Source organism: Oncorhynchus mykiss, chromosome 26, assembly GCF_057628025.1.
Source record: "Oncorhynchus mykiss isolate SJ-2025 chromosome 26, ASM5762802v1, whole genome shotgun sequence".
Classification (NCBI taxonomy): Eukaryota; Metazoa; Chordata; class Actinopteri; order Salmoniformes; family Salmonidae; genus Oncorhynchus; species Oncorhynchus mykiss.
In genome coordinates this window covers 9,605,791-9,625,296 of record NC_143047.1, presented here as the reverse complement: position 1 = coordinate 9,625,296, position 19,506 = coordinate 9,605,791, and the positions used below count along the sequence as shown (strand labels likewise).

General features: G+C 41.3%; 1 pseudogene; it reads right to left on the bottom strand.

Annotated features, from left to right (window-relative positions):
• Positions 1-283: 283 nt before the first annotated feature.
• Positions 284-4,366, bottom strand: LOC149971366 (uncharacterized; annotated as a pseudogene).
• Positions 4,367-19,506: the final 15,140 nt, after the last annotated feature.

Genomic DNA, 19,506 nt, shown 5'->3' with positions numbered 1-19,506 from the left:
ACATCAGACATTTGATTTTATTACCAGTATTTAGTCAAATTAAATCATCAACACTTACATAGACTGTGCCTCGTTTCACTTATTTTTCTGTGTGTGGGAATGATGGTTCAAAGCTGTCTGTTTTCATTTGTTAGATGTGTTAGTGACCCTCTGTATCTACAGAGTGGTCTTCCCTACCCCCCGAACTCAAGATTGATTCTCAGCCTGACTAACCAGAGGTGTGATTCCTGAGGAGTTGTGGTAATTTCTCCTCCTCCAGTTATCAGATGACCTCTCCCTGTCTCTAGCTGCTCCTCTGTGGTTCTCTGCTCCACCCAGCCATGCCTGCTCTCACTTCTCTGGCTGTCTGCTCACCTTTCATATCCCCCACCGCCTCACTCCTGTGTTCACCGGCATCAAAGCTTTTCCACGCCGTTGCCCAGCTGTGACGGAACCTCTCAGAAGTGGGACCTGGTGCCATGGTCCTGGAGCCACGGGCACTGCAGCCCCAGAGCAGGCCAACCCAAACACCCACAGCCCTCTCTGCCTCTGCTGTAGCTGAACGAATCTGTGACTCACTGACACTGAAGAACAACAACAGAGAAGTTTATGGAGTAAACAATTCCCCCAAAGCTTCTGTAAAGAGGATCAAAATGGCTGTCATTGTGGGAGGGGAATGCTGTATTACCCTGTGAGGAATAGGAGCACAAAAAAACAAACATTTAAATCAGATTCAGAATAAAATAGACTATTTTGTTTACATTCACATCACACACCACCTCCTTAGTCCAATGAAAGGATAATTAATTTGGGTTTTGGAGTATTTTGTGAATCAGTGACTCAGGCGTCGCCACATTGCCAGTGACATTTATGTTGCAATGCGGAATGAGACCACCTTAGCTTATAACTAATTAGCGCTTCAAAGTAGTCAGAGGATACACTGTGCTTCCAAAGGCAAAGGCCTTATTATCATATTGTTTATTCTCAGTGGGACTTTGCAAATTACTTCTTGTCTTCCTCTATCACTCCACCTAGATAGCAGTGCCTTCATTGGAAAATTACATGCCAACAGACAACCAAGTCACTAATGTATCAGATGCAATCCAATCAAGTTGTGTATATATACACATATATATATATATATATATATATATATATATATATATATATATATATATAATCACAAGGAAACCATCTCAGCGAAATGCTGGGTTCACAGCAGAGCTGTTGCTGTGTTTATGAGATGTTATTATCACCCTATGTTGCTGGTTAAATTCTTGGAAGCGGTTCCCAGACCTTTTTTCCTCTAGATAATGTGCTGTTTATTTCCTGAGCTATAATGAACCTGTTTCTCTTCTCTCACCACAATATATTCTCTTCCCCAGCACAGTGCTGTGAACTCTGTCTGGTATCAGCAGTGGCGAAGGCTAGGGTGAGCATCTCCTTCACAGGGGACCAATGGTCCCGCGCCCAGGCTCTCCCGCCGGTCCCTCTGTCACCTTTCCACCTGACCGGTCTCTTTAGTAAATATACTGCCAGAGTTGGGCTCTGCCAATATTCTACACAACTGGGTGGTAGATCATCTCGTGCCTTGTTCAATTCATTTTCTTTCTCCCAACAATGGCGATGCAGTGTCTTTGCGATGTGCCCAGTGTGGACAAGGACATTATTGATGCTCTGCCCTTTGTGCTTTGTGGGGGGCTTACAGCCCACAAAGTTATAATGCTGTCGGTGGTGTTGTCCTTGGTGGGACGTTAAGAGTTCATCTGGGATCCAGGATCAGGCTCCTGTTCCAACAGCCATCCTTTACAGTACATCACACAGGGAGGCAGTATTAGATACTGGTTACTGGGGCTCTATACATATCACTATTGAAGCTTACGGAAGAGCAAAAGATGACAGGAAAAGTCCAGTGTTTTAAAACTTGATCCCCAAAAAGATGAGTAATATACAGATGGATCTCAAATAGGCTAAAATAAAGAGTACGGGGATTCTTCAAGTTAATTTGAATCCATCTCTGTCTTCAATCCATATTCAGAAATGTATGAAACATAGCATTTAAACTGAGGTTATAGCTAACCAAAGGGGTATTAGGCAAGTTTCCAGCTAGTGGTTCTGATTCAACTTTGCTAGCCTCTCAGGAGTCCTAAGTGAAAACCTAGCTATCACTCATTCTACCTGGGAAATAAACACCGTAGGTTCCACATGTTTATTGTCATTTGATGTATAATTCCTTCTATGAGACAAGGTGTCCACTTTTGACGACAACTTTATATTATGCTCATGCAAAGTAGGTTATTTTCTCTTCGTTTTTGTTATTTTCCTCCAAATAGCTGTGTGAGATATAGTCGGATCTTACCCCCAAAACAGACAGTTGGTTTAACTCACATACCAGCTAGTTCCAAACCGCAGCTTGTATAACACATGTACTGTAGCGCAGATAGTGAACACCGGAGGTGGGACCAAGTCATTGTTTTACAAGTCACAAGTGTGTCTCAAGTCTTAGCACTCAAGTCCCAAGTCAAGTATCAAGTGAAGACAGGCAAGTCTGCGTCAAGTCTCAAGTCAAGACCGTAGAGTATCAAGTCAAGTCTCAAGCCCTAAACTTATGAGTTAATGAGTCCTTAACAAGTCATAATGTCCTCTTCACCAAATGTAATACATTTCATATTTAACAGGAGTAATAGTATATTACATTTACGCAAATCATGAATGCTTTTAAAAACATATATTTATTACTTTCCAAATAAACTTTATATTTCCATGGAAATACATGGGTAGCCATGAGAAAGACACATCAATATGACAACAAAAACAACATATTGTAGTGCTCTCTCTCCAGGTACACTCTAGACACCTAAAACAATCCTGCCATAAAGTTACAGTAATTTATTTAACAACCGACACTGAACTTCAAGTAGGCCTACAATTTGAACACTGGCCTGAATGTCTGAGAAAAAAATACAGATCCCAAAGATGGGAGATAAAACCTGAACATGGAGACTACGTGTGTGTGTGCAATGCATAAACAGTTTCATTTCTTCTCTTATCTCAGGGCCCTGTGATGCATTGCATTTGCAAAAGACCAAATTCGATAAAAGTCTGTCAGTCATTTGTGCACGACGAGGCCTGCAGTATGATGCCACCATGGCTGAAGACACGCTCCACTGGAGGCACTGCCAAGACCCTGATGGCCACTCGGGACAGTGAAGGAAGAGCCTTCCTGTTCATTGCCCAGAACAAGAGGGCATTCTGTCCTTCGCATATGTCAAGGTAGTGACTTAGCTGTAGTGCTGGAGAGGTCCCAACAGCTTTCTTCTGCCTCTTACAGTATGCTGCAAACAGCCCTTCTTCTTGTCCAAGACTATGGTCCTCTCGCTCTTCCTCATCAACAAGAGGTACAGCTTTCTCAGTCCCTGCAGCATCTTGCAGAATCAGTTCTGGAAAAACATGTTAAAGCATAGCAGAAACAAAAAGTCCGGTATTAGAGTATTGGTGATGCAGTGGGTTAAACTGGAAAAAATATTATTGTTCCGGTCAATTGGATTAAATTATGAGAAGTCACATTAAAATCAATAATATTTACCTTTTACTTTGTGCCACCTCCTCCTTGACCTCCTCCTTGACCAGCACATGGTGCTCCACCCACATCAGAGAAAAAGCCGGATCCAAGGCAGCTGCTTTGAGGTAGACTGGATCTGAAAAGGGGGCAGTGATTCCATCTTGTGTCCTGGCCATTTTCACATTGATGAAGATTCCAATAGATTTTTTGTTCAGGGATGCCTGGAGACTTCTGACCAGGCCGCTCAGGAAATGGACTTGAGGCTTCCGCTGCTCCAGGTGGTGATTCAGGGACAGGACCGAGGGAACAACAGAACTGATTTGTGACTATCTTCTCCCCCTGTGTCACATCTGTCGCTTCTCTAAATGCCTTCAGGATGTCCACCAACTCCTTCAACTTATTACACTCCCGTACTGTGAACAACAACTCCTTGTGCCCAGCCTTTTCTAGAACATGACTGAGCTTTAGATGGTCACATTGGATAACTGCCTTCATTTGTCTCAGTGTTGAGTTCCATCTTGTGTTGACAGCAGCAGGGATGCCTCTTTCCCCAAATTCAGCCTCAACCACCTCTTTGAATGTTGTGCTTGTATGTAGCAGTGAGCTGATTCTTGATAACTTTGAAAGAGGAGTCATCACTTTTGTTTCTTTCAAGCCATCTCTCACCACCAGCTGCAAGCGCTGTTTCTTTGCAATAGCAGCATCCACTGTTTGCTGGTCTTCCCGGGTTAGGTCATTCCAGAGGTCTGGGTCATCATGGTGATCTTTGTCATGTACTTCGTCTTCTATTTCAATGAGGAAGCACACCGTGAATGCTTTTCTCATGTTGGCAGCATTGTCACTAATGATATAGTCCAATTTATCTTTAATGCTGTACTCACCACATATGGCCTCAAATTGCTCACAGATTCTTTTGGCCGAGTGTGGGCCTTTTGAAGAGGTCACAGGCCAAGAGATTGGACTTGAGCTGTATCCTCTCTCCATCTTTCTCCATACAGTGCACAGTGACACCAAGGAACCCCCTCATCTTTCGGTCGGACGATGGTTATCATGTTACAATTGATAACCAGGTCGGACAGTATTGCATTGTTGATAGCTTTCTGCTGGGGATGATTCATGCTGTACTGCCCTACACGGGTCTCTGTGAACTGTGAGATTGGAGATTGTTGTGGTTCACCTGTGACACTTTTGTTAATCTGGTATTTTTCAAATCTGTAAGCATATAAAAAGATAATTGAGCGGGGCAGTAGCACAATCTTGCCCGGTCTCAATCTTGGGTGCAATGATCACGTTCACGCACTGGCTGACTGTGTGGAGGTCATTGATTTAACATTATGTTAGCCTACATGCAAAGTATACTATACTAGCAAAGCTATATATAGCTGTCGGCTATATTAGCCACGACTTACCGTTCTTTGTTCAGCTTCAAATGTCAAACAAAGTTGGAAGTTGTTGCGCCCCCATCTATAATTTTCTTCCCGCATGTTTTGAAAGTTACAATCCATTTTTTGTTGACTACAGCGTAGTCTGTCTATCCGAAAGTAATAATTTGGGGTATCATCTTCCAATGGCTCAATATGAATTCTCCCGCCGACGTTCCTCTGCACTGCCACGCGCAACCTTTTTTCCGCTGGCACAATTTGATTGGCTGCTGTCCGATTCTAACTTTAATCAGTTAAATGAAGAGTTGATGGGCTGCACACTTTTTTTAATAGCATCATTTTTTTATATTTGGGCTTGGGGAGGATATCGAGTCAAAAGGCTCAAGGTCAAGTCACGAGTCATTGGTGTTAAAGTCAAAGTTGAGTTTCAAGTCATCATATTTGTGACTCGAGTCTGACTCGAGTCCAAGTCATGTGACTCGAGCCCACACCTCTGGTGTACACACTCCAACACATAAGAGTGTAAGAGTTACTATAATCAGAGAAAATGGAGTATAGAAGGATTATTGTGGATTTTATTAATGCCTACTTATGTATCTACTGTACTAAACAGTATTATTTGATGGTATGGACACATCTCTATTATTTGAAAACCCACTTGATATTTGTATGAACAAATAGCACATATTCAATTTGGTTCACATTATTTCCTTATCCTTGCTTTGAGAGAGAGTGAAGATAAGTGCCACAAGAACCAAATGGGAGAAAAGCTTTAAAATCTTTAAAGTCACATGAGTATCCTGTTGAATGTCTGAGTGCGCCCTCTTCTTTCTCCATCTCTCTCCAGCTCCAGCCTTGATGGTCGTTTAATATTCATGCTCAGTTTCAGATGTACATAATTGAGGAGCATGCGTCTTGGGAAAAATATTTTCCCCATCTACAACACACAAATGGATGAATATTACAGGACTATACAGGTTCCGGCTGAAAACACAAAACATCCTGTTCTATCCCACTTTTTGCCGCCTTCTCTCCTGCATTAAAACATAGCAAGTGCATGCGACTGCAGTCACAACCTCACAGTCAACAATACACCTACGACACCTTTCACTATAAGCTGTGAGAGCATAGGCATCCAAGTCTCCTTTGCCAATATGTGTTATGAGTAGGGTTGCAAAAGGTCGGAAACTTTCCGATAAATGTCAGTTTATTTTTTGGGAAATTTTCTATGTGAAGTTAAGTCCTGGCATTTAGGGAATTTTGCTTAACTTCATCAAAATGGTTAGCTTATAACAGTGACACTTTTTTGGGATACACATAAGGCAATTCTAGGTCTGGTGGCATATTTTGGTTAAACTATTGCCAATGGAATTGCAACCCTCTGCATGCACAGTACATCCTTCCATCACATGTGCAGTGCACTATTCCATCACATGTACAGCTGATTCTCAAGATCTTGCACACTAATGAGATGCTATTGAACCCACACTACTACAGTGTCTGAGCCAAAGACTACATGCTTTCTGGTAAGTTTTGATTGCAATCTGGGTGTGGTGAATATATTTTATACGACATACTTGATTTTTTGTTAACTAGTAAATAGTAGCCTACAGCAAAGTATGTTTAAATAATTTCTAAAGTGTTAACAATTTCTGCTAGTTAGTTTTTGCTACCATGTGGGTTTTAGCTTAATTGAGCCTGCTAACTGAGGAGTGTTAATACACCTGTTTCCATACATGTTTCATTTTTAAAACATTTGTCTTACAAAGGAGTTGTTTATTCTAACTGCTTAACTATTTATCTGTACATGGAATTGTATTTGTTTTTTTTACAGGAAAATGCCACGGGCACTATCTGGTACGTGGAGACATTTCACTGCAGCTAAAGTAGAATGAAAAGTTGTGTACGTTTGTAAATAATGTGCCAAATCATATGTGAAGAATGCAACAAAGATGCTGAATCATCTGGCCAAGTGTATAAAGTTCCCTCAGCGCTTATAACAAGTAACCTCTGACAAAAGTCCCTCTACTTATATTTGAGGTGAAAATGATGAGTCAGACACTTTATTGACATCAACAGATAATGGTCCTCCTGGAATCAGAAGTTTTTTTGACTCAATGGAGGAACGTAGTCAGAGAAATGCCGATTAATGTCTTGCTTCAGCTGTGTATGCAACTGGTTCACCTCTGATGCTCACTGGCAATGTGTATTGGAAGAGATTTCTGAATGTTCTTCATCCAGCATACACCCCTCCAACCAGACATGCTTTATCTACTCATTTGCTGGATGCAGAGTTCAACAGAGTTCAAGTCAAGGTCAAGCAAATCATAGAGGAAGCAGGCTGTATTGCAATCATCTCTGATGCATGGTGAAATGTTTGTGGGCAAGGAATAATTAACTACATCTCCACCCCTCAACCAGTATTCTCCAAGAGCACAGACACATGGGACAACAGACACACCGGTCTCTACATTGCAGATGAGCTGATGGCAGGCATCAATGACCTTGGACCACAGAAAGTATTTGCACTAGTGGCAGACAATGCTGTGAACATGAAGGATGCTTGGTCTAAAGTGGAGGAGTCCTACCCTCACATCACACCCATTGGCTGTGCTGCTCATGCATTGAATCTGCTCCTCAAGGACATCATGGCACTGAAAACAATGGATACATTCTACAAGAGAGCCAAAGAAATGGTTAGGCATGTGAAGGGTCATCAAGTTATAGCAGCAATTTACCTCACCAAGCAAAGTGAGAAGAATAAGAGCACCACATTGAAGCTGTCCAGCAACACCCTTTGGGCTGGTGTTATCATCATGTTTGACAGTCTCCTGGAGGGGAAGGAGTCTCTCCAAGAAATAGCCATATCACAGTCTGCTGATATGGACAGCCCCATCAAGAGGATCCTGAAACTCCTGAAACCTTTAGCAGTAGCCATTGCACGGATTCAGGGAGACAATGCCATTCTGTCTGATGTTCAGACTCTGCTTGCAGATGTAAGAGAAGAAATCTGCCCACTTCACTGTTGCTCCAAGCAGAGGAAACTGCAGTTCTGAAATACATCAAAACTGCAGATTTCTGCCTGAAGCCCATAAACGCCGCAGCGTACATGTTGGACCCCAAGTTTACTGGCAAGTGCATCCTGTCTGGTGCAGAGATCATCAAGGCCTATGGGGTCATCATTACCGTGTCTCGCTACCTTGGCCTGGATGAGGGCAAGGTTCTTGGCAGTCTGGAAGTACACTTCCAAGCAATGGCTTTGGGATGGAGATGCAACATAACAGTCGAGCCAACATATCTCATCAGCCACCTGGTGGAAGGCTCTTTCCCCTGTTGTCTCCATCATCCTCCAAATCCCACCAACATCAGCTGCCTCAGAGTGCAACTGGTCCTTGTTTGGGAACACACACACCAAAGCACGGAACAGGCTGACCAATACAAGGATTGAAAAATAGTTGGCCATCTGGGCAAATTTGAGGCTTTTTGACGGGCCATCCTAAACAAGGTTGGAAAGTGACAGTGAAGATGACGCCTCAGAGTATGATGTTCAAGAGGTGGGATATTTAGGAGGTCCAGGGAGAAGACATGGAAGCCTGAGAGGAAGACAACCAAAGCTTTAGTTTCTAGACTATCATTTTACTGATGTATGTTGAAAACGTTTTTGGGAGATGCGATGGATTATTGGGGATCATTCAATATTCCCTTCTTTTGCGGTTCAGTGAAATCATCCGATGTGAAGAGTCAACTCATTTAATTAAAGTTCTCTTCGAATAGAATATAATCATGCTGGGAAGTAAGCAGTACTTTTAGAATAGATAAAGGTGCAGAGTGAAACAGCACCATTATTAAGATAAGAGGCTGGTGACGCAGATGGAGAGGCAGGGAGTTTAGTGTTGATGTCTATATTGCAGACCATGGAGACAGAGACACAGAGAGTAAGAGAGCGGGCTATCGCCTTATTGTGGGAACCATAACAGTAGCCTCTGCTTACGAGGAAGTGGCATGTTCTAATCAAATCCCATCTGAAGCAGAGCTTGGATATAGGTGGGGACGTGGGAGGGCTATGTGGAGGTGTTGCTGGACTGGTGCCATGGTGTGATATGGCTCAATCGCTTCTTCCTGCTTCATGAGAGTGCTATTTATCCTCTAGTGGATCAAAACACCTCTGCTCAGACAAGCACTTTCCAAAGGGGTACTGACTCAACCTCGGCCGGCAGTTCTGATAACAGAGTAGGGCCAAGTTAATGGGGGTCTGTCTCAGCTATTTTAAAATGGGAGCCTGGTAAACCTCGATATTAATTTATTTTATTTAACCTTAATTTAACTAGGCAAGTCAGTTAAGAACAAATTCTTATTTACAATGACGGCCTATCCCGGCCAAACCCGGACGATGCTGGGCCAATTGTGCGCCGCCCTATGGGACTCCCAATAACGGCCGGATGTGATACAGCCTGAATTCGAACGACGGTGTCTGTAGTGACACCTCAAGCACTGAGTTGCAGTGCCTTAGACCGGTGTGCGTTGAGCTGCTCATTCATACACCATTTGTTCAGCCAGTAAGGAGGAAGTGTTTTAACAAAATACAAAATAACATGTTCTAAATGCCTCTTACAGTTATGAGATACCATTGTCCTTTACATTTATTTCCTGTCCTATGATACAGAGTAAATAATGCTTTCGCTGAGGGCAATTTACCAAGAGTGAATTGAAATGCCATGGTATCCAATTATTTTGTCACGAGACATCTCAAAAATTGGGCGAGTAACGGTTGACTCTCCAGAAGCCGATGAATGGTTATTGTGCTAGCAGTCTGAGAGGCCCTTCCTTCTAAGATCGAGGAGGCCACTGAGGATCAGCGTAGAGACCCATAAATAAAACTCATCACTTTCTTCAGCTCATTACCCTGTCATCCCAAATAAGGAGCTCTCATTTCCCCTCAATGATAAACTAATACCGGAGCAGGGAGGGGGCTGCCGGGAAGATGTATGGCAAAGCAATTAGTTAGCCTCAGACTTACAACACATCCTCTCTACTGTATGTATAAAAAGGCAATCCCAAACAAAGGGCATTGGCCCTGCATTTTAATATTTTAGACGTTTTATGGTAAGACATTACTATCCCGGGACAAAATCCCTCTCCATTCTTTGTCCGACAGTCTATAAAATGTGGAATCATGTTCCGTTTAGCTAAACAACCTATAAATCTTCAGCAACAGGCCCCCATTAGTCCACTCCTACATTCTACAGCAACCTCTTATCGTAGTGTACCGAGGTTATGCCGCATGAGACCAGAGCATGTGGCTGTGTGCTGAAACATTTGTTAGGATCCTCACTACATCCTCACACAATAGAACACGTTTTATTTTCGTTCTTTTTAACGGGCAGAGTTCTTAAAAAGCATAGTTCATTGTGAGATGCCCTCGATACTGTTCTGTGAATCTTTATTGTTACAGGTAAAAAATGCCTACAGTGATACTACGAGATTTCTGGCAATTATGGATACCATTTGTATGTATCTGCGTGCAGTATGACAGAAGTCAGAGGTAGTTTCGCAACCCAATGTTGAGTAGCACTAGTGCAATGACTGGAAGTCTAAAGGAACCCCAGCGTATGTTGTTCGTGAGCCATCCACAAGTTCATCTGACTCTGGGTACAGTGTGTAGAAAAACCGCTTAATTGACAGTATCTCACAGTATCTCTTTAAGCAACTGACATAAATAAAGCATCAACTACACAATTGCAATATTTTCATGGGGAAACACATTGCGTCCTACTATATTTATTGTTAGTATGAGAGTGTGAATTTGTACCAACAAACAAATGTGGTGAATAACTACTTTGAGCCTTTGTTGGCCCAGATCCAAGCGTTTATGTTCTCTTATGAGAGTGATGTCAGATAGAAGGCTCTTGTGAAGCATCAGTTGGCTCTACCATCCTAAAAATAAAGGCCACCTTGTGCCTAAAACATCAAGGGAAATCTTCCTCTTCATCCTTTGACATGTACGCGGCTTCAGTATGATGAATAAACAGCTGCTACCGTGTGTCTCTTTAAAATTGCGTAATACCTTTAAGGCCTTCTAAATCATATACCTCCATATCTTTTTAATATGTTGTACAAAGTTTACAGCAGTTTTCAATGCCTGATGAAATATGGATGTGTGTTCCTATAGGGCCATTAAAGGAAAACGTCTACTTGTGCATGTCCTTTTACTGTACTGGACCCTTGCCTTTAGCCTGTTGTGATTGAAGTGCAGCAAGTGCCTTGAGGCTAAGATAGGCATCGCTCCTCTCCACTAAAGCATCTTTGAAGATAGTCAAGTAGAGTCTACTGCATGTGAATTGTCACTCTCTGTGACAACACTGAAAACAGATTAAATATTAAATACAAAATGGCCTATAACATTCTTCCCTTGGTCCATAGGGGATTGTCGCTATTTCATTATATATCTAAAAAAAAAGGATAAAGTGCCACTTCTAAATCATTGCACAACGTACAACAAGCCCCTTTGCTCATCCAAAGACATGTCACATCAGCAGTCTAGGCGAGGGCAAAGTCGCCATTAAGCCAGCTTTTAAGGTTGTTTTGTTGTTTTCCTTCTCTGGAGAACTAACAAGGTGACATAAAATGATATACATTATTCAGCCATATGTACTTAGTTTAATGGAACAAAGTGAGTGTCTTCTTATTCCCTTCTTTACCTCCATGTCAAAGCGGACCATATGATGCAGTCACAGGGACTCCAACAAGTGTGACATTCACAAAAGTGAGGTTCCAAAGATTGTCAGCTACACATCTCCCCCGTTCTGCCAGAATCAGCACATTCCAAAGTCCATTAGAGTTGCCTCTGAAAGGTAAAGATATGAACTTTTGCTGATGGAACCCAATGTTGTGCTTTATCTCCATCACTAATGGGGCCATGGGTTCAGTCAATGGATTATATTTAAATATTTAAATATATATATATATATATATATATATATATATATATATATATATATATATATATATTATCCACTGAAAAGATAGTATCATCCCTTGGACATCGAAATTCTGAATGAATCTACTACTTTAAGACTGACTTTGTACAATACAGTTGGATAATGTGTTTTATAAGGAGGAAAGCACTGTTCTCTATGCTCAGCATTTCTGATGCTGTGTCTATGCTGTAATCTAATTCAATGCCTGTTACAGAATCTAACCACCACAGGTGAGATCCTGTATCAACTAAAAGCCTCACCTCATTATGTAAGACGCTAATTGTGTTGAATTGTACAGTATACTAGATGATACTTCAGGGGATTTGTTTAATTTCTATTATTCCCTTTGCTATTGAACAGGTTGACAGGTTTGTTTTGTTAGGTTAATATTGCATGTGTGTGTGATAATAAGCTAGATTCCCACTGAGCTAAATATTGTGTGACTATTATGGCTTCATTCAGTGTGTGTTTGTGTCACCAAGGCTGAAGGACTTTACAGATAGAAAACCTTGGTTAAGGACAGACGCTGGGAGACGAGAAGCAAGTAAAGGGAGTGAACATTTAATAAACAACGGACAAGAAACAAACAAGGACAGCATCTAGACAGGGGAAAACACAACGACAATAGTGCTGACATTGGGATGAAACTGAGGAATTGACAGATATAGGGGAGGGAATCAATAAGTGATGGTGTCCAGGTGAGTCCAATGAAGCGCTGATGCGCGTAATGATGGTGGCAGGTGTGCGTAATGATGGGCCGCCTGGCGCCCTCGAGCACCAGAGGGGGGGGAGCGGGAGCAGGCGTGACAGTTTGTGTGAGATGTGTTCTTTATTAGTATGGTTCTGGGATCTTAATATCCTATTATCACCCATAATGCCCCTAAATGCATATGAATACCTTTTATGCAGTCTTCATCATTCATACATTACAGTAATATGTTACATGGCATGAAGGACAAGATGTGTGTACTTTACTCAATTCTAGAGACATGTCTTCATCAAAGACATGAATTGAAATTCATATTATTTATTTTTCATAAAAATGTTGAAATATTTGGTTTACTCATTTCCTGCCCTTCTTACCAAATAGTTTAATTTCTACTATTATCCTCCCAGTGGGACACCAATGATAATGATATCCTAGATAAGTATGCAAATTGACAATTGACAATACAGTTTTTATGGGCACACCGTTATTATTATTATTATTTGAACTTGATTGATTTTGACCAACTCTGTGGTCTGTGGATGAATCCAAAATTATATATTGGTTAAACAAACACTTTGGAGTGAACTTGACAAGGAAACTGAAATCCAATACAAATCCTGTATTTAAATAACGCACACACACACACACACACACACACACACAATCCAAAATTATATATTGGTTAAACAAACACTTTGGAGTGAACTTGACAAGGAAACTGAAATCCAATACAAATCCTGTATTTAAATAACGCACACACACACACACACACACACACACACACACACACACAAGAAATAGAGAGGGCAAGAAACCAGAGTATGCATGGAGACAGATAATGTTCCATAGGCCCTGTGGCCTCCCTCTTCCCCCCCCCCCCAGCTGTACGGGTCTAATCACCTCGAGCACAGAGCACCCTTCACACCCTTCTTATCAGAGGAGATCAGAAATTAAGTTCCTTTAGTGATTCGGGGCGCTATGGCTCATTCCAGTTATCACTTTATTTCTCTAGCTTGGCTGTCATTGTCATATTTGGACTCCTTTATTAGCCTGGTATTAACAGGTGGAGGGATTCGCATCACTACTCACTTTTCTGACAATTTGATTCCAACTTTCTATATAGTGAATTCCCCTCTGCTTGTGTTGATTGAATGACATGGAAAATATGCTCACTGCACAGTTATTTTGCTGTGGAGAAATAGGGCAATGTAATGTCCCCGAGTGACATATAGGCAGGTTACAGTTTGAGTATATAGTGGCGCATGTTTAGTGGTTCACACACGTCCCTGTGTATTAAACAGAAGCACAACATGAGAAATTAATGTGTATCTGTGTGTCATTCAGTATTGATAAGTGTGTGTGTGTGTGTGTGTATGTGTGTGTGTGTGTGTGTGTGTGTGTGCGCGCGCGTGCCTGTGTGTGTTGAAGGTATTTTTGCTTAACCTCCCCCTAGCCTTGGTGGAGGTTTGAGAGAAATGTAGTATTAGATGCAGGACCTATGTGCGACTTAGCCACCACAAGGTACACTTCATTTTGTGTCACATTCTAATTGGTAAACAGTATAGTGGGATATTGATCAGGCTTAAACTGCCTTCATTTATTACGTTGATTTGTAACTCAGGCGATCTGTGCTGCTCTATGACCAGGAGGAAATCTATTGAAAATACCCCCTCTGACAGGACAAAAAATGTGTGTTACTTTTTGGTAATTGCCTCCTTATTGATAAATGAAAGAGAATTAGTTTAGTCCAGGTAATACCTTCCCACATATGAACCCTTGCAACGAAGAACCACATACGTGTGAGCGTTTTGAAAAATTACTATATTCTGAAATATATATTTTATATATATTACTTTTGGAATGTGTTTATCACATCAATAGTGTCCTTTTTAAAAGATCATGCCTTCACACTTCACAATTATACTTGCTAGTTTTTGATTTCCTACTTATTTTCCATACTGTTTTATAAACATTCATGAAGTCTGTATAAAAATAAAAAAAATCTAAACTCACATATGGTTCTCCGTCTGTGGGATGCACACAGTATGTTCTCTGATTTTATTCAACACTACAGTTATGGCTCAGTGTTTTCTTAGAAAGAGGCTTGACAAAAGAAAACTGTCACAACGGTTACCTGAGATCCGTATTATCTCTAGTTCTCAGAAATACAACATTCTTCACTTGTCCAATAAGACGGAAGTGTTATTTTTTACAACTGTGTTAGTACTCAGTACTGTACTGAAGATGTGTAACGTCTTCATTCATTGTGCTATTCCTTTACCCAACAAAAACCTTGTCCTTGAAGTGTGCTGTCCAACCATTATGAAGAAAAGGCTCAGAGCAGCTGCAAGGTTGTGTTTCAATATCCTTTCAGAGGCTACAGAAAGGGAGGGGGTGACTATGGTGAGTGACTAGCAGGCTATAGATCACTCTGCCACATTCAGATACTCAGCCTAGCCTGCTAGCTTCATTAAAAAATGAAGTTACCTTCCAATTACACCCGGGCCAAAATGATTTATGTTTCTAAGTTTTAATTTCAATTACCCAACCTGTTTAGCGAATGTCCTGTTGTATACTCAAGTAACAGCCAGGGAGAAAAACTCAATTACAGCTTACAACATGTTGATTTGGTATACAGAAAAACTGGCTGATTCATTCTTGTCTGGACACATTTCTTCCAAGCTCTCGCTTACAGCTCATCTGAAAATCTACTTACAATTTCCGCTGGGCATTGCAGGTTCCTTCCACCCACAAATAATTATCTTTTGGAATAGAGGTTTTTGTTTACTAAATTAAACACTTTATGTATTGAAAAGAGAGAGGAACATAATGAGTGAAATAATACATGAAATTGTCTTCCTATGGGACACGTGGCTATTAAAGAGAATGATAGTAAGCAATTGAGTTGTCTGATCCTCTGCACGTTGTGGAGAGTGTAATTGTTTTTCTATTTTATGTGGAGGCCAAGAGTATCAAATAATGCTGAGCCCATAGTGATGTGCATAATTGTAATTCAAAAGGCTATCAGCCAAGGAAATTATATTATTGAGTAGGTAGCAATGGGAGTTATGTAATCAACTGACTTCAGCTTTTTCACTTACCTTAGGAAAAGGAAAACATGGATGAAATGATAGATTTACCTCCTGTATTTGTGTCACAATCATTTACAGACACCACTTCCCTGGAAATATGACAGGTATGTAGTCATATTTTGATACACTTCACAGAAGTGTGTGTTTACGTAGGTGACTGAAGCAGTTACAACAGAAGTATACAACACATGATCAATCATCTCTCTCAGTCAGACACCAGCAGGTGACAGTGATGAAGTCCACCAAGCCATGTACAGTTGAAGTCGGAAGTTTACATACACTTAGGTTGGAGTCATTAAAACTCGTTTTTTCAACCACTACACAAATGTCTTGTTAACAAACTATAATTTTGTCATTTAGGACATCTACTTTGTGCATGACACACGTAATTCTTCCAACAATTGTTTACAGACAGATTATTTCACCACAATTCCAGTGGGTCAGAAGTTTACATACACTAAGTTGACTGTGCCTTCAAACAGCTTGGAAAATTCCAGAAAATTACGTCATGGCTTTAGAAGCTTCTGGTAGGCTAATTGACATCATTTGAGTCAATTGGAGGTGTACCTGTGGATGTATTTCAAGGCCTACCTTCAAACTCAGTGCCTCTTTATTGACATCATAGGAAAATCAAAAGAAATCAGCCAAGACCTCCACAAAAAATTATAGACCTCCACAAGTCTGGTTCATCCTTGGGAGCAATTTCCAAATGCCTGAAGGTACCACGTTCATCTGTACAAACAATAGTACGCAAGTATGTTTGAAGGAAAAAGGGGGAGTCTTGCAAGCCGAAGAACACCATCCCAACCGTGAAGCACGGGTGTGGCAGCATCATGTTGTGGGGTGCTTCACTGCAGGAGGAACAGAATAATGTCAACATGAGGCAGGAAAATGATGTGGATATGTTGAAGCAACATCTCAAGACATCAGTCAGGAAGTTGAAGCTTGATCTCAAATGGGTCTTTCAAATGGACAATGACCCCAAGCATACTTCCAAAGTTGTGGCAAAATGGATTAAGGACAACAAAGTTAAGGTATTGGAGTGGCCATCACAAAGCCCTGACCTCTATCCTATAGAAAATGTGTGGGCAGAACTGAAAAAGCATGTGCGAGCAAGGAGGCCTACAATCCTGACTCAGTTACAGCAGCTCTGTCAGGAGGAATGGGCCAAAATTCACCCAACTTATTGTGGGAAGCTTGTGGAAGGCTGCCTGAAACGTTTGACCCAAGTTAAACAATTTAAAGGCAATGCTACCAAATTCTAATTGAGTGTATGTAAACTTCTGACCCACTGGGAATGTGATGAAAGAAATAAAAGCTGAAATAAATAATTCTCTCTACTATTATTCTGACATTTCACATTCTTAAAATGAAGTGGTGACCCTACGCTGACCTAAGAAAGATCATTTTTACTAGAATTAAATGTCAGGAATTGTGAAAAACTGAGTTGAAATGTATTTGGCTAAGGTGTATGTAAACTTCCGACTTCAACTGTATATCAAGAGAGCCATCAGGAGAACCAAGGCACTAGGTTAAAGGTTTTAAGGAATACAAATGTAAATGATAATAACCAGGAGATGGGGCTTGTGGATACAACAGGTGGGACTGATCCTGGATGCTGATTGGTGAAAATGATATTGAAATTCCTATTTACTCTGGTCCATCTTACTGTGCAATCCACTGTCTCACCAGCCCAGCCAGATCATTTATAAACTAGATATTCACTATGAAAAGCATCTAGACATTATCGTCCATTTCTTTCAGACTAGCATTTGGTTTTCAACAGCGGAGATTTGTATAAACCTTGCTGTCTGTCTCTCCGACATTTGCAACACTGTTTCAATATTGAAATTTAATCTCCAGCTGTCCCATAGTAATGAACGTGTCGGGAGCCGTGTCGAGACAGACTGGCAGACAGATTTTCTCAGCCAGTAGAAATCATAAAACAGCTGGTATCATTTTTATGTATATATACAAAAAATGTAAATAGAAAACAGGTCAAATGTAAGGAAATGTTGCTAGTTTGCAGTCTTTCCAGCTTCAGATTGAAGTAATTGTGTTAGCTGTGTTGTTGGCTAGCTCCTCTGAACAACAGGGTCTTGATGAGGGAGCACATTTTCTGTGACAGGCAAAATCATGCATCATTAGCTCATTGTTTTGGATGTATCCAAATAAATTGTTACTAGAAAACAACTTAATAAACAAATGCAAATGCAGCTGTCATTCTGGCTGCACTGTTTGATATGACTGTAAGTTAGCCGTAGTTGGCTGGCTAGCAAGCAAATGGATAATAATGTTACCCAGTATGGCAATGGAACATTTGGAACAAACAACTGTCCATAAATACAGAACAAAAAGACCGAACGACAGGGTCGCATCTCTGGCAACCAAATCGATAGAACAAATGACCAGTCGGCTTGGGCAGCAAACTTAGATTTTTGTTGGGACTCGTGGAAGGATGAAATAGTATGAATACATTCGTCAAAACAACATTTTTAATGATAATATGTCACTCATTATTTGAATATGTTGGTAACCCGTTGTATGAAAGTGATAATCCCCTCGGAAACTGATGTTTGGGGGGATATATTGGCACAGTTTGCCGGCCCTCGACTTCATCTCGAGCCTAACAACGTCCGTGCCAATATATCCTCCAAACACCCGCTTCTCCGACATTATCACTTAATTAAGTAAGTGACTGTAAGTGAGAGAGGGAGAGAGAGTGAGACCCAAGGGCTGAAAAATACCTGTCATCCTATTTCAGTTGTGCGGATTGCGCAGGCACATGATGAAATGCCATAAAAAGGACAGTGGGAAAAATAAGTCAGACACATTGAGCTCTTGGCTTCATTCGCCAACATGTCATCACCTAAGGAGGAAAATGAAGAAGAATTGCCCCAACTAAATACATGCTTCAGGATTATTCTGGCTGCACCTTATCTACCAACCGAGCCACACAGGACCCATGATTTTTGAATCCTGTAGGTGGGTGGGTAGGGGGCTAAAGGACTGTTTTGCATTACATCTGAGGGATTGTGAGTCATGAGATCAGAACGTGAGAGAGCTGCTTTGTTCCTGCAGCTTCTCTCACTTCTCGCTACCGACACAAATAAATGAGGTGGCAATTCAGACAAATCCATCTGCTCTCTGTGACTCTGGTCAGACACAAAGCACACACTGCTTGGATTAATAAGCACACATGCACACACATGAAACACACAGACATAGAAACAGATAAGGGAACAAACATGAGAACACGCCACAGGCATTCATGTTATAAAATGCAAATGAAGACTCACACTACATGTGCAACAAAAAAGAAGACGAAGAAGAAGTCCCCCACATAGGGCATTCTCCAAGTCTCCACCTGTGCATCGAGGAGGCTTACTTGTGCTAGTTTACATTTGAATCGAGCTCCCACTGCAGTCTTACCCCACCCAGGTCCAACATCAATTTGCTCTTTCATTAATTTCCCTCAGAACAGGAAATAAGAAAGTGTGTGAGTTCAGAGGCCTGCCCTGGGGGTTGTTATTTCAACACCGGCCCAATCCCCTCGCTGACGTCGTCCCATTCTGTATCACCTTCCCCGTGTGGAATTCCATTTACTATCCATTAAACATCACAGCACCGCTATGTAGAGAGAGAGAGAGAGAGAGCACCGCCCGGGATTCCACCAGCACATCCAACTATTGGGACTTTCTAAGCAAAGGGCCCTGTCTCATAAAGTCAATAGATATTTTACTGAAGGCCTTGTCGGTGTATTAAAAAAAAGAGCAAGTGAAGGAAAAGCAGGGTCTTGGTGTAG